General features: G+C 34.1%; 1 pseudogene; it reads left to right on the plus strand.

The window, feature by feature from the left end:
• Nucleotides 1–15,868: 15,868 nt before the first annotated feature.
• LOC128567147 (uncharacterized) lies at nucleotides 15,869–16,022 on the plus strand (annotated as a pseudogene).
• Nucleotides 16,023–17,615: the final 1,593 nt, after the last annotated feature.

Genomic DNA, 17,615 nt, shown 5'->3' on the forward strand with positions numbered 1-17,615 from the left:
CAAAGAGAAATTGCTAATCAGCTGATCTAAAAATGCAGCTTCGAGTTTCCAGGCAGGCCCAGTATGATCCCAAAGGTCCTAAAAAGCAGAAGACAGAGGCAGAAGACAATCAGAGAAAGAAAGGCATTCATGAAAGTGAGGGGCTAGGAGATAATTGGAGTTTTAAAAATACATACTTTGAAAAAATTACATAATTTGTATACAAATTATTTACTAAGGACAGAGAAGAAGAAGAATTTTCTAAAGGACTACAGCATCACACACTGTTTTCAGATGTGGTTCATCAAGAAGCTAATATCTTACAAAATATATCAGACTTAAAAAATGGATTTTGTAATAATGAATGTAAATATAAATAATTTTCAACACTATTCAAACAAACAAAATATCTCAGCAGAAGCAGCAAAAGAAGTAGAACACCCTGGTTACAATCGCAAACACTTGGAACAACCTCTTGATCACTTCTGCTTTTTATTTACACAGCACTGTCACCATAATTTACTCATCTACTCTGTATAAAGTTTACTGGTTGTCTCTCCCCCTAGCATATAAGCTCTTTAAGGCTGGCACCTTTTGTCTATTTGGTTTATCTACTGGATCACAAAATGCCTACAACAGATTCTGATTAATAACAACTTCTCAAAAAATATTTTGTGTGGATTGGAAAAAATATGGAACCTAGGGATATTATTTAAAATTGAATATGGAGCAATCCAAACAAAATATGGCATGAGAAAGGTGCAGCCCTTGTATCATGGACAATGCACCAACTCACAAGACACTAACTGTGAGGGAGTTTTTAGCCAGTAAATAAATAATTCCATTGGTACACACACTCTACTCACCTTATCTGGCCCCGATGACTTTTTTCTTTGTTTGAAGACAAAAAAATTACTGAAAGAAAAACATTTTGATGGCATTCAGGACATCAAGTGTTATACGATGACAGCTTTGAGGGCCATTCCAGAAAGTGTTCTAAAATTACTTTAAAGAGTATACTAAGCACTGGTGTCAGTGCATAGCTTACCAAAGAGAGTACTTCAAAAGTTACTGTAGTGATATTTAGCAATGAGGTATGTCGCACTTTTTCCTCAATGAGTTCACAGTCTTAATTATCAGCATTTTGTAGCAACCTGGATGGAAGTAAAGGCTATTATCCTGAGTGAATTATTTCAGAAACGGAAAAACATATAGCACATACTCTCCCACGTAAGTAGGAGCTGATGTATGGGTATATACGGTCATAAAATGGTATAATGGACATTGGAAACTAAGAAGTGTGGTGAATGGGAAGGGGGTAATGGGTCAAAAATTATTTTCAGGTAATGTACAGTATTTTAGTGACTGGTACACTAAAAACCTGACTTAACCATTGTACAATTAATTCATTCATACAACAAAAAGCACTTGTTTTCCCTAAATATGCTGAAATTAAAAATAAAAGAGGAACACACAAATTTAATCATACTTTCTACAAGTGCATCATCATCTGATATCTTTTAGAGAATTGAGGAGTATTATAAGGAAGCTACTCTATGACATGGACTAGCAAGCTTGTGATGGAACCACACTTCTTTGTACGTTGGTACCTATAAGGAGAAGTTAGAGTATCTTGCAATAGAACACAAATGTAAGTATACATTCTAAACATACATACAAACAAAGGAAACAACAGCGAAAATTATTCTTTCCATTTCATGGTTTTCTTCAAAGTCAAATTAAAAGTTTATTTTCTCCTTTTACTGATTTTATGAAGTTTGTTCTGTATTTCACTACGGGCTTTAGCATATAAAAGTCCCACTATTGAAACATTTTTTTTATTCCATCTGATCAGTTGGATTCCACCCAATTTTTAATGCGCAGCTGTAAGATGTCATAGAAGAGTCTACTGTAATTTATTCCTCAGATTACCTATTGTCCACTCAGCAGTTCTCTCATACTCAAAATGTAAATTCTCTGTTAAACATGTTTCTTTAGCAGTTACATTGGGATGTATTTTAGCTCTCTCAGTGGACTAAATCTCCTTGAGGGAACATACGTATTTGCTATGAAATACCTTCATTTTGTAGACTTACTGCACATACTATCTGCTTTAATATTCATTTCCTAATGATTAGTAATTGGCATTGGCAAATGGATCTTCAGAAGGTTAATGAGGGTTGACTGACAACATTATTGATATATGTTCTGATTGCTGAAATGGAGCCAATAATTTTTTCGCAATTGCGATGAGTTAAAATTAAGGCTCTTTGTGTTATCTTCTGAGTAAGGTCTTAGATCAAGGTTTTCCAATAACTCATATACACATAGAAACCGTCCAGAATTAATAGTAGTCTTATCTCCCGAGTGAACACAAGTGAGGATCCCACAACTCACTCACTAAATAATAACATATAATAGTAAAACACTTGGTTAAAATGCATGCAACATACTATACTTTGTTCTTTGTTATTTTACAAATAAACCATGTCATCCTTAGTTTCTGTAATTCAGTTTATTTCTGAGTACAATGAGGAAATTGATGCATGCATCAAATAGGTGTTATAGCTCTAAAGTTTCTTACATCAATAATAAACTTTAAAAATCCCCTATGTCATTTAATATTTAGATTATTTCCATCATATAAATTGATTTCTAATATAAAACTAGTTTTAACCTGTTTGTTTGTTTTTTATAAACCGGTTGAGATTATTTGAATGACCTGATTTACATACATTTTAATTTCATGTATTTTGTGTTACCAGAAAGTATCTAACCCTATCTGTCATCTATCTTCTGTATAAAACTGGTAAATGTTTTGTGCAAGAAATTGAGATGGTAAAAAAGGAAGAAAGAAAAGAAGGAAGGAAGGAAGGAAGGAAGGAAGCAGGGAGGGAGGGGCAGGGTGATAGAAGCAAAGAAGGAAGGAAAGAAAGAAAAAGAAAAAGAAAGAAGAGAAAAGAAAGAAAATAAAAGGAAAAGAAAAAAGAGAAGAAAAAAAGATGATAAATGCTCTACTTAATAGTGGCATATTTTAAAATGTATTAATATCCATCATTACCTTAAAATGTTTTAATAAACTCTTCTTCAGTGCTGCACATTCCTAAAATTTATGCTCATTTGCTTTTATCTTTTGATAACTTAACATTTTAACACAAAATGATGCTCGATTCATTGGTACAGTGGTTCACCATGCTTGTAAGTCTCAAATTATTTGCTGATATTGAAGAAAATATGATTATTTTTACTAGAGGTTATCATACCTCTATACAGAGTATTTTATTTTATGATTTTTTCCAGAGTCATTTTTGGGACCCATATTCATCTTCTCTTTCTGCTGGCCTCTCTGGTAAGTATCCTGCTCTCTCAGCCTTGAGTTTAACAATTCTTGCTGCATTCTACACCAGATGGTGTCCCCACTACTTACTGAATGTATTTGTTGCATAGACAGTCTCCTGTGTGCAGCCCCTTTATCATTGCTCCACTACTTAAGAATGGGCCTCGGACTGGAACCCTTGACTAGTGATACCTTTCCCTGGTTCAGATTCAGCATGTGCTCCTTTGGTTGGCTTAAGCATGAGTGTCCACAGCCCTCAGGCATGACGCCAGGTTTTTTATTTCTAAAAGGCCAGAATCCTTCCAATGTAACATGAGAAGGATATATGTAAGCCAGCTGCTTTGTGTTGGTTCTGGCAAATGGAAGTTTGGCATTTACCCGCTAGTCCTGGAGGATCCATGTGCACTATTTCAGATGATTTTGTGCCATCTTTTCTTTATGTGAGGGAAGTGCTGCTCCATATGGTGCTTGACTATTCTGTTTTCCTTTGAAACTCCAATTCAAGATACAGTGGGCAGAGCGTTTGAATTTCTCTTCGTGGTGGTTGGCATAATGACGATCTTGCTGTTTTTGTGTAGTTGAAGTCCTCTCCTGACATTTGTAACTATAATTACTATTCTGCTCCAGTATTGCAGAGACAGCTATGCAACAGTGTATATGATAAGCATATTTGATATTTTTTACAAATAACAGACACATTAACAGTAGTAAGACTAGAGTCCTCTTACAAAGGTATCACATTCTGACGCTATGCATCTTACCGTGTTGATAAAATCTAGCCTACAAACAAAAACTTTCAATTGGTAAAATATGTTCTGATCTGGCAATAGGAAATTGGATGAACTACAGATTCTTGACAGCACAGAGGCAGTTTTTTCTTAGGATGGGAGAGAAATACAAATTTCTGCTCACCAGTGGGTAGACATCCATATTTAGCCAGGCCACTCTTACCACTCTGATTGATTCACATTAGAGAATCCTTCACCCAGAGGTGATTCTTGATGATTAACAGTTTTATTATGACAAACAACACTGGTTACCAAATGACTCAAAGCAAAAGAGTCACATTCCCTTAAAAAATTCATAATTGTGAGTAACTATAAGTAGTTGATTGGTTTGATGTAACCATGTCAGATTGTATATTAAAAAAAATCAACACATTGTACCCCACATGTGCGTAAATGTATTCATGATGTATGTGTATTTGACTTAATAAAAAAATAAATAAATTTTATAATTGTTGTCGATGCCCACATCTCAATGAGTAGGGCACTGGCCACACACACTGAACCCAGTCCAGGCCACCTTAACAACAATAACAACTGCAAAAAAAAAATTAGCTGGGCGTTGTGGCAAGTGCTGGTAATCCCAGCTACTTGGGAGGCTGAAGCAAGAGAATTGCTTAAACCTGAGAGTTTGAGGTTGTTGTGAGCTGAGTGACAACACAGCACTCTACCCAGGGCGAAATAGCTTGAGCCTCCGTCTCAAAAAAATAATAATAATAATTATAACTGTTCATGTATTATAAGCTTATAATATTATACTAATTTGTTAGTCTTTTAATATAATTACATTAAAATCAGTAGGAATTTTTCATCATTATTACTTAGAATATATACATTTCTACTCCCAAAACTTAAGCAAAAGATTATAGTCTAAATTAATATTTCTTTAAAGTAAATACAATTGAGTCAAATATTTATTAGTTGATGGGAAATAATGTTAATATTAAACTGTTAGTATTAGACGATAGTATTTTTGAAAAGAAAAAAACATTAACTAAAGCAATTGTCTATACAACTGTATATGGTATTGCATAACAGATCTCATTGTAATTCATTTAATATTTGGAGAGAATGTTATCTATTTATTAATATCTTCTTCCTTTGTATATGTACTTCTGTGTGTAGGAAACCATAAGTTCAATTGTATAAATTAATTTTATTTAAAATATACACAAATGTATTTATCTTTATATAAATACACACATATATAAATAAATAATATAATATACATCAACCAATATGTGAGAGGCAATAAGTTATTATATAATATAGTCACTTTAAATGTCTTTTAAATATGCCTTGCTTTTCCAGAATTTTTTAGAGTACTATCCACCAAAAAGATGAGTGCATGTTTATAAATTACTGAATGTTTTTCAAGTTTGGTGAAGTTAAATGATGTCCCTTTCAAGAATCTTATTGAGTAACTTTTCTGGAAATATTTCTTAAAAACACATTTTGATAGTGTATGATGACTTGTAGAGTTTATAGAAAGTCCAAGTAAGAGATTTACAGAACCCTGATATTCTGGAGTAAGACCATAGTACCTGCCACAGAGATGTATATAATTTTGTAGGAAAAATAAACAACAACAACAAAAATAAAAACAAACACAAAAACTGTTATTGAGCGACTTGGTCCAGAGAGAAATTACCTGTTCATGATGACTGTAGGGATGATCTCATCATAATTGTTCATCGTGAGATCAGTTTTTTTTTTTTTTGTAGAGACAGAGTCTCACTTTATGGCCCGCAGTAGAGTGCCGTGGCATCACACAGCTCACAGCAACCTCCAGCTCCTGGGCTTAAGCGATTCTCTTGCCTCAGCCTCCCGAGTAGCTGGGACTACAGGCGTCCGCCACAACGCCCGGCTATTTTTTGGTTGCAATTTGGCCGGGGCCGGGTTTGAACCCGCCACCCTGGGTATATGGGACTGGCGCCCTACTCACTGAGCCACAGGTGCCGCCCAGTGAGATCAGTTTAAGAGCCACCTGATCACCCAAGAGATCTGAAGAACGTAGAAGGAGGTTGATGTTATTTTCCTGCTTCCTAACGCAACAGCCATGGATCCACGTAGCCCATGGATCATAAAGTAATTTCAACTTTCAAGTATTACTTAAGAAATACATTGTGTAAGGGTATAGCTTCCATAGATAGGCAAATCCTCTAATACATCTGAATAAAATAAATTGAAGACCTTCTGTAAAGAATTCACCATTTTAAAGGGCATTAAGAACATGCATGATTCATGGTAGCCCAAATTATCAACATTAACTGGAGTTTGGAAGAAGATGATTTTAGCCTTCATGGATGACATGCAGAGGTTCAAGGCTTCATTGTAGGAAGTAACTGCCTATATGGTGGAAATAACAAGGCTGTCAGAATTAGAAGGGAGGCCTGATGATGTCTTTGAATAAGGGCAATCTTATGATAAACTTGAATTTCGAATGAAGTTTTTCTATGGATAAAATTCTATCGAACAGTATTACATGCTGCAGAGAAATCTTTTATTAAAGGAAGAGTCTGTTGATGTGGCACTCTTTAGTGTTAACATATTTTAAGATATTGACACAGCTACTGAAACCTTGAGCAGCCATCTCTCATCAGTAAGGAGTCATCAACATTTGAGGCAAAACCCTCCAGCAGCAAAAAAGATTCGGACTTGGTGAATTTGCAGATGATTGTTAACAATTTTTAGCAATAGAGTGTTTTTAATTAAAATAGAATGTTATTTCACACTTCTTTCTTTCTGTTTTTTCTTTTTTTTTTTTTTTTTTTGCAGTTTTTGGCTGGGGCCAGGTTTGAACCCTCCACCTCTGGTATATGGGGCTGGTACCCTACTCCTTGAGCCACAGGCGCCACCCAACACACTTATTATACTACATTATAGTGTAAAAATAACTTTTATAATCCCTGAGAAACCCCCAAATTTGTGTGACTTATTTTACTTTAACATTAGCTTTATTGTAGCGGGGGCGGGGATGAATCTGCGATATCTCTGAGATACTACGAACACCTGCATGTATTTCCTTTATACTTGCCATTATTTTGTAACCAAAGAAACCGTGCCTTAACCAACACATGAAGAAAGACACTGCATTATGTGATTCATGAAAACAAGAATTACAAGTACACATGTTCAATCAGGAAACATGTAAGCGACCTGGATGAATGAAACAAATCTACATGAGAATTAATACATCGTATTCTGACCTTGGTGTGGTTTTGAGGTTTTAATTTTAAAAGATGCATTTTATTAACCACAGTAATAAAATACATCTTATCATCAATCTTTCTGAGTAACAATTTGGTAATCACAGAAACTGAGATTAAAATACCTTTGGAGTGGCACACCCTCATATCATACTAAAAATCATTCCATACTGAGCCCTACTAATTTTGCACTGCTAATTCTGAAATAAAATGCACAAAAGGAAATAGTCTACCATGAGTTGAAGCAGAAGCAGTAAGCGGTAAAGGTGAGTTTGCAAAAAACTTAAATATTTAAAAAAGGACAGAAGCTGTTAATATTTAAAAGAATAGAAGCATATTATCCATGAATAAAATACAGAGAGAATCTCAAACTAGCCTGGACATATTTGAGAAAGCCCCAACTAGAAATTGTAGCAATCAGAAGGAACTTCAATTTAATTATAATCTAAGTTTAATGATGAGTATCAAATATATTAACAGAGCTGCTTATAGAACTTGTGTACTGGAGTGTATGTTTAAAATTATGTATAGTGTATCTCATATAAATGCAAACATATATATCAGATAAATTTATGAAAAATATAAAGAAGAACAAAAGACACGATAAATACGCTAAAATAATACAACATAGGACTTCCAGAGGGTAAAAATAGAAATCAAAGAGGGTAATATTGAAATGGTAATAACCAATATTTTTGCAGAATTCAGTGATTTAACTCAGATTTAGGAATTTAAACAAATTATAAAAGCAATAGGAAACAAAACTTCAGTGACAAATATTATATCCTAAAGGAAGTTGGAAAGAAAAGTAATAATTATTACACTGGAAGCAGATGCTTCAACTAAACCATCGATGGAGAGTAATTTCTTCAAATGCCGGAAGAAAAATCTACAACAGAAATTGTTTTATTCCCCTAAGCTATGACTCTATGCTGGGAGGGAAAAAATTTTAGATAAAAATAATGAAATAAAACTGATAATTTAAACCAAGCATGCCCTCAACAAAGGAGATTATAAATTTTATACTTGAAGAAGAAAGAAATTGAATCTAGAAGAATAAATTGCAAATAGCAAGCACTATAAAAGATACTGGCAATTATGTAGGTAAATTGAAACAAAACGTGAATGCCTGCAACAATGAAAGCAATAAAATTTTAAGCCAAAGTCTACCTAAAATACTGAATAGCTGTAGATGGTAAAACATGAGTGTGTTAAGAGACTCATTTTCAATGATTCTTAGTTGTTTTGGAATAAGGAAAGAAACAATGAAAACTGTACGTGCCGCAGGGTAGCCAGTATAAGGAGATGAATAACTAACTGTTCAAGTTCCACATAGGATTAACTTTTTATGTTATTATAAAAGATTAAATGAAAAGTTTTCATTATGGTTACACTATTTTGATGAACAGTTAATGAAGCATTCATGTTAAGATACACAGTATTTAATATCTAAGAAACTGGAAAGTATTTATAGATATTTAGTGGTAGAAATAGCAAATATAGAATCTGCTAATATATAAAAATTGCACCATTTTAAGTGAGAAAATTCACTGAATCTATGCAAATTATTCTGTTATCCCATATAAGTATAAATAAAAGTACTGCATTGAAATATATATTAAAAAAAGAACACGTTTTACTTGCTACTCTGAAGTCACACACAGCATTTTGACCATTAGAAGATATTCTGTTTCGTCATTTGATTTCTTGGTAATCAATTTGATTTGTTTTTCATTTAATTAATCTGATGGTCTTGCCATATGATAATTTTTAAATTTTTTATGATGCATGAAAAATCATGGAAACATAGTTTGCTTAACAAAGAAAAAGTACCTCATGTAAGTGTCAAGAAAGTGCAACGCCCAAGAGTTTTCATAGTATTGAATTGCTAATTAGTGAACTTTTCTTTCCAGTGTACAATAATATTTACCTAAAGCTTTTAATAAAAGACTTAAGTAGGAAATATTGTCTATTATAAAATAGCTTAAAACATTTGTGTCAAACAGATCAAGGATTTCTAGTACCTCCAAATGTTTACCTCATAAACTTGTTCAATTTATCAGATCTAATGCCTGTTGTTTTCTCAAAATAGGAATAAAATGAGAACAATACTTACATTGGAAGAATATTTTAAAATTGGTAAGTCTGCAGAATTATAAGCATTGTACCCGGCATAAACTTATTCACCATTAAATAGTGGCTACTAGAATAAATTATCCAACACCAATTTTTTTTTTTTTTTGTAGAGACAGAGTCTCACTTTATGGCCCTCGGTAGAGGGCCGTGGCATCACATAGCTCACAGCAACCTCCAACTCCTGGGCTTAAGAGATTCTCTTGCCTCAGCCTCCCAAGTAGCTGGGACTACAGGCGCCTGCCACAACAACACCAATATTTTAATTTACAATTTTATGGCTGCTGTTTGTCACTTGGTATTACCTTTCTTCTTTTCTGAAAATGTCTGACAGTTTACAAGTAACGTATCAAGGGCGGTGCCTGTGGCTCAGTGGGTAGGGTGCCTGCCCCATATACCGAGGGTAGTGGGTTCAAACCCGGCCCCAAACTGCAACAAAAAATATCCGGGCACCTATAGTTCCAGCTACTCAGGAGGCTGAGGCAAGAGAATCACCTTGAGGTTGCTATGAGCTGTGACAGCACCGCACTCTACCATGGGTGACAAAATGACACTCTGTCTCAAAATAAATAAATAAATAAATAAATAATCAACATGGTTGAATATTTTTATGGGTAGAAAAATTCATCTTAGTATCAAAGGCAGTTAAATTTGCATTTGTTGTACGTGTGTTTGTGTGTGTGTGTGTGTGTGTGTGTGTGACTGTATCTTTTCTCACCAATTTTTATCCCTTCGGGCCAATTTTTTCTTTGGTCATTTGTCTTTAACAAGATTCAAGTCTTCCAGGAATCGTCTGATTTCTTTTCTGATTGTATTTATATTTGTTCGTTTGTTCGTTCTTTACGAGGTTTTTGTTTCAAGTCTTTATCTTAAACATTGTTATTGTTATATTTTAAGCCTTTTTAATTTTGCACAGGCAAAAAGTGGAAACCTAATAAACACATGTATTTGCAAAAAAAAAAAAAAAAAAAGATTCATGTCTCCTTGGTTGTTTTTATGACCATACAACACATTTTTGTTTGTATTATACTTCTTTAGAACTTTTTTTAATAGAAATATCTTCTTTGCTATAGAGAGGAATATATAAGATATATTTTATGAAATGTCATTTTTTTTTTTCCTAGACAAATACCTAACAATGGGATTGCTGGGTCAAAAGGTAGATCTGCTTTGAGTTTTTAGTTTTTAAGGTATCTTTCATGCCACTTTCTAGAGAGGTCACACTAGTTTGCAGTCCCACCAGCAGGGAACAAGTGTTCCCTTCTCTCCACTTCCACACCAACATCTATTATTTGGGGACTTTTTGATATGTCACTTATTTAGGGACACTGGAAATTGAATTTTATTGGATTTTCACCTTTCCTTTTGTTGATTGGTACTAGTTTCTTCCTAAAGCATTATGAGGGTATAAATATTTTGAGTTACATGCATTGGTTTTGTAATACTTGAGTCAGGGTTATAAGTGTGCTTATCACCCAGCTAGTGTTCATAGTACACATTAATTAGGTTTTTGCCCATCCCCTCTGCCTCCCTTCTCCACTCCTAAATTTCCATTTCTGCTTCCCGCTAGGAATGTGTGTGCTCTTGAGTTAGTTCCAACTTAATAGTGAGTACATGTGCTGTTTGTTTTCCATTCTTTAGATACTTTCACTTAGAATAATGGTTTGTAGTTCCATATATTGATTGGTTCTTAAAGAGAATGGTATATGGTGTTATCCATTTGTATAGGAATAATTGAAGATTAATTCAGGGGAAGAGCTTTTCTTCTATGTTTTGGAAGGAGATTGAGTTTTCCTGGACAAAAATTAGAAAATTATATTTACTTTTATTTATATGATATAGGGCACTGTTTTAATGAAACATAAGAATAATGAAGAAAGTTCAAAATGGACCAATCAGTTCAGCTTTGGGGCTTGTCTCTGATAATAATACCATATGACATAATAGGACATACATGTTTTCTTCTTGCCGGAAATAATTTGATCAAATGCCCTATATTCTTATTACCTTGCTTGAGTTGCTATAAAATACAAAGGACTCTGCCTTTTATACTTAGAGATAAGGTTATTTTGCTCCACAGTAGTACAGAGTCTAATAGAAATAATGCCCAATTGTGCTTGAGTGTTATATTGTTAAGTTACAGAATGACATACTCATTGTTTTGTAATGAACGATTGATATGGATTACCAGCTTATAAAAAGTAGGTATTATTTGTGCCAAATAAGTGCATGTACTTCTGTTTAAGGTTTACCATCCCTCAATAATCTTTCCAGATATTCAGACTATTTGAAAGCATTAAAAGACAAGGCAGATATTGTTAATCTGGATGGGCAAGGAACAACCATTTTGCTTCTTTTCTTATAGCTAATTGATGAGATACTGTAGTAAGTCTGGATTAGATGTCCTATTTAATTACACATTTTTTATGTAGATTTACTGGGCAAGTAATTGAGTATTTTCAGATGATTTGGAACAAGTAAACCCTATTTTTGTGAAGGAAGTTGAAGGGTAAAGATAAAAATCACAGGGCAGTGCCTGTGGCTCAAAAGAGTAGGGCACTGGCCCCATATGCCAGAGGTGGTGGGTTCAAACCCAGCCCTGGCCAAAAAAACTGCAAAAAAAAAAAATATATATATATATATATATATATAAATATATATAAATCACAAAATATTAACAGAACCTTGGATTTTAGAGAAGTGTATAATGAAACGTTATTTTGTATTGATAAAAAAAGTTTGTTAATTTTTTCTATCCTTCCTTCTGTCCTTAATTTCCTTGATGAAGCAAAGTGGTCCTGCTTTTTGTATATTTTACATATTGTCTTTAATCAGGAAGAACTAAATTGACAAAAATAAGTGTTTTTGATATTTTATCTACTTATTTATTTATTTATTTTTTAGAGTTGCACTATGTTGCCCTCAGTAGAGTGTGGTGGCGTCACAGCTCATAGCAACCTCAAACTCTTGGGTTTAAGTGATTCTCTTGCCTCAGTTTCCAGAGTAGTAGGGACTACAGGAGACCTCCACACGCCTGGCTATTTTTTGTTGTTGTTATTGTTGTTGCAGTTGTCGTTGTTTAGCTGGCCCGTGAAGGATTTGAACCCGCCAGTCTCTGTGTATGTGACTGGTGCTGTAACCACTGTAAAACCAGTGCCAAGCCAGTTTTGATATTTTAATCATGTTTGAAAACCACTTTCTATGCAAATAGGAGAGTGTTTGTTATTAGATTACTTAGAAGTCAGATTTGTTACTTGCAAAGCCAGTTCAAATAGTATGTATTTATTGTATGTAGATGCTAAAAGGTCTTTAGGTGCTGCATATGACTGATTTTATACTCAGCATCAAATTACATAGAAGAGAAGCAAAGTATTGGGGTTTTTTTGAAAATAATACAGCTTTCAGTTTTACTTCCATCTGTTGATATTTTAATTTTTTATCTTATTATTTTGCCATTTAGCTATATACTAGGTAAACACATGTACCAATAAAAGTAAGACTTTAGTGCATGTTTTATCCCTGTCCAAACATAACACATAATATCTAAGATATTTAACCCATTTTGGTTCTTGATATAAATATTTTAGATGCTGTTATCTAAAATTAATCAAACTTATTAATTCTTGACAGATTATCAATTACTTGTTGAACTTCTCTATTTAAATATTTATAGCATAAAAATATTTCTATATTTCATGAAATAAGTATTTTCTTATTTTCCACTCTTAATTACTCCTTTGAAAAATAAGAGCTTTCAAAGAGTACTTGTCTTAGAGCAAAGCAGACCAAGGAGCAGTGGAACCACAAAGGTAGCTGAGATTAGACCCTATAAATATTACAAGTTTCACTGCATAAATACTCTAAAACATAATGCGATTGAGAGTATTAATACAAAGAAATCTTGTTAAAGACCAAGAAATGAACACCCTAAATGCATCATTATGGTAAATTTGGTTCTTTCCTTGTGCCTTCCTCTAAAACATATGCTATGTCCTCATATTCCCTTTCATTCACCATCTTGATATCTAGCCTTATCGTATGCCCGTCATGTTTCACTGCCATAAACAAACTATTATTCTTGTAATCTCCATTTCTATTTCTTCTTTACACTTATTCTTATCTTTCTCATTGTAGTTCCCTCCAATCTAACTGACCTCAATTTACACATAGCAATATGCTTAAGGGTTTTACACTACATTACATTGAAAAATAACATAACTTGCAATTCTTCATTCATATTCAGACTGATGAGTAAAATAACACCACAAAAGTAAATATCCTAGATGCTGAGGGCAATTATTAGACAGAGAAATAATTATACTCAAAACCACTTGAGGAATGGATACTCTCAAGGGTAAAATTAAAGCATAATTTCCAAGGAGCAAAGCCTGCTTCAGGAATCAAAATGTGACCTGAGAAGAGGCATTTGTTATCAGGAGGAATAAATCCCAAGGAGACAGGTGATCATTAGTGGTCACAAGGAGAAAAGAATCAGAACAAACAGCTTTTCAGTTGTGTGAGTGTGTGTGTAATGATATAAACTAAGGTTCAGTGTCAGAACATATTGCAACAGGTGGAAAATATAGATCATAAATTACAGCATTAATCTAGTCTTTTATAAAATATTTTCATCTGGTTAATATATATTTCTGATTAATGTATTTTAATTGAGGTAAATATAAAACTCTTCAAATACACTTATATCTCCTTGTATTTTGAAAATTTAAATTTAAGATATAATTAATGGTGTTACTAAATGCTCCTCATATGTGAAACTAATAAAGAAACTTTCATTTAACTTAATGTGTTTTTATTTCTTCTTTGGATTCTATATTGAAGTTGTTGAGGTACCACAATCAGCTAATCTATAGACGATATATCACAGAGAAATACCAAAAAACAGTGATTCCTTTATATGGCAACCAAACATTTTGTCAGGAAAAGTTGTGATTGACATTAGTCTTTTGAAACATCAACTGTTTGAATATAAAAGATATAAATAAATATGAAATAGGTAACAGATAATTAGAAGAAAGAGAAAGAATTAAAAGGGAAAATAAAAGAGGAACAAATGTCAGGGCCTTTAAATCAGAAAAGCAATGAGCACAATTTAGCTCAGAATAGCAAAAGCATTGGCATTGACATTTGGAAGGGTACCAACATAAAAACAGGGACTCGGCATAGAAAGAGAATGAGGTTGGAATGAAAAGGAGGTTTTTATGCCAGAGAGAAAGCAGATATTGGCTTCTGAGCCAGATTGGGCTGTGAGGGTGGTGGTGTCCCCTCCACAGGATTGAGTTATGGCTAAGAAGGGGAACAGAGTGTGCCTGGCCAGGAGCAGACACTTTGGAACAAAACTGTAGCATGTGAGTGAGAGGAGTGTGTTCAGAGCTGTTGGAGGTTGTGGTTATTTAATCATAACTTTGTTCCTTCTGGTGCCAGAAGACTTATGGAACGCCACCCCCACAGAGGTCAAACAAATGGCTTTCTCAACTCACTTAGTCAATTATCCACTCTGTGAATAGAAGGTCAGGATGCTGACTAACTACCATTTAAGACAAATGAGATACATTAAATGTGCAATTCTGCACATGGTGCCTATGACGGAACCATTTTAGGAATTTTAGATACTGTGCTGCTAAAAACAGACTTACTTAATGGCCAGTGCATGAAATTTTCCCTTTATTTAGTATATTCTTATATCACTGCTCACAATTACATAAGCCATTAAATGTAAACACTTTATAGAGAATGAATAGGTCATTATTAATTTATCTTCAAGAAACTTCTTAGTAGCTTTTGAGCCAGAAAGATATGAAATGAAATCCTAGGTCTGTTATTTACTCTTCAAATTGAAAACTTAACATCTCAGAGCTTCAGTGCTGTACAATTACTATTTTATTATAATATATAAAAAATGTTGGCATATTTAAATAAATATATATTCCATATATGCCTCCTCTAGTCCACAGTGGAAGGAATTCATAATGTAAATGACAGAATGACAAAATGGTTATGAAGCCCAGAGGGAAGTAGATAATTAGGCCTAGAAAAGTGTGGGAACAGAAGCACACACTCTGATTTAGCTCCTGGTTAATTAATGATTTAAACATGTCTCAAAAATGTCTCAATAATGATCAATCTACACATATTTAATTTCAAATAATGTCCAGTACATAATAACAGGTTTAGCTTTCATCACCCTGCCAGTAAAGCATCTGTGATGATTTTCATACATTTATTGGGTTTAACAGTTATTAAATAAGTCCCTCCTATGCCAAGCATATTGTTCTAAATGTTGGTGATAAAGCAGTGAACAATGAAAACAGCACACAAATGTTACGCAAGTAAGCATATGCAGACAAACTATTTCATGGAGTGTTAATCTCGGAAGAAAATGTTCAGGGTCAAAAAAATAGATGGAGATACTAACCTGGCAGGGAGATACCATGATCACCACGGTGGTTTTTGCAAGGTGAGGCTTAGCTATTGACGTGTTGACCCTGCAATTTCTTCAAATGTGGGACGTCTGACCGCATAATCTGTAGTAGTGGGAGACTGTGTTCATACTTTCCCCTGATAAAAATGCATATATATTCATAAATAAATAGATAAATACAATAGGTAGTAAATGGGATGAGAAGGAATTGTTTTGGTAGAGGATGTAGAGAGCATTCTAGAGAAGGAGATTGTCGGACAGAGACCAGCTGGATGAGGAATGACCCATTTGAAAATATGAAGACAGAATTCTACGAAGTAAACAATCAGCTAAGCTAGAGACCCTAAAGAGATTAGCATACTTGAAAGACAGAAAGCAGGAGAGTGTGGCTGCTCTAGAGTTGTAGGAGGAGAAGGTAAAGGTTGAGGCTGTAGAAGTAGACAGTAGACACCATGAGTAAGTAAAAATAAACACATAATACAAGACTTGATAAAGAGATTGGATTTTACTTCAAATGCAACTGAAAGCTACTGAGGAATTTTGAAAATGGAAAAGATGTGATCTAAGTTACCTTGGCAGTTGGGGAGGGAATAAATGTGGTCTTGTACTGGCAAGACCAGTCACAAACAAGGGAATACTATGATTCCTCAAAGTCAGTGTCTGTAATGGAGGTGTCAAAAAGCATCTGTCTCCTGAATATGTTCTGAAAACAATAAACGCAGTAAAATAATAGTCACAAACATTCAGTAGATAATAAATAACATGAGGAATGTGGATTACACTGAAATGTATTCTCAAATAGTAGGTAATTGGTGGCTGTATGGAGAGTAATTCATCTGGACGTCAATTGCATATTTTGCTGAGTAAGTCTGTTTTCTCCTGCCCTTGACCCAAGTCATGTTCAATACTGCTTTCCCATACACTGAGGCAGCAGTTGAGGCAGGAGAGAGGCCAATCCATAAAAGCAGCTTCCTCTGTGACCACTGATCAGTGGATTTCTCATTGTGTTTGGTTGTGGGAGGATTTTACTGATATTCTAAATGCTGTTGATTAATGCATATATGTATGTTTCCAGGATTGTTCCCCTCTTTTCCTGGTGTCCATTTGCAAACTTTTCTGTCCAAACATATATCTCAATCAAAATGATCTGAACTGAACTTTCCTTCTAATCACGTCTCCCTGTGTCTCTCTTGGTGGCTCACCACCGTTGTGTAATATCCTGCACCTGCATCTCAAACCTACAAGTGATACTCTGACTACTGGCATGGACCTGTTAATAAATTTATACAGAATTTATAATTTCTCAACTTATTTTTACTAATATTTTCTTAAAGATGTCACATTTACTGTCTTTACGTGGACATATGTCCTTTCCTACCTGGAATATTCCTGTAATACTCTGTACCCACATGTATTCTTCAACTTACTAATGTAATGGTGTGACTAAAATTCATGTGTTTCATCTGTAAAATCTTCACCAACTTCAGAATACTCCAGGGTATCATCTAAATTTCTTCTGTTTACATATAAGACCAATTCATATGATCTTGAAACCTAACACTCCTGATTAATTGTTGTTAAATACAAATACTCATCTTAAAACACACACACACACACACACACACACACGCACACACACCACAAAGGAATCCAGTGAAATTAACTACATCTTCTGAGCACACAGCATTGTTTTAGTATACCTCTTGCATTGATCAACTTTTGCTTTTGCATAT

Source organism: Nycticebus coucang, chromosome 15 (assembly GCF_027406575.1).
Source record: "Nycticebus coucang isolate mNycCou1 chromosome 15, mNycCou1.pri, whole genome shotgun sequence".
Taxonomy (NCBI): Eukaryota; Metazoa; Chordata; class Mammalia; order Primates; family Lorisidae; genus Nycticebus; species Nycticebus coucang.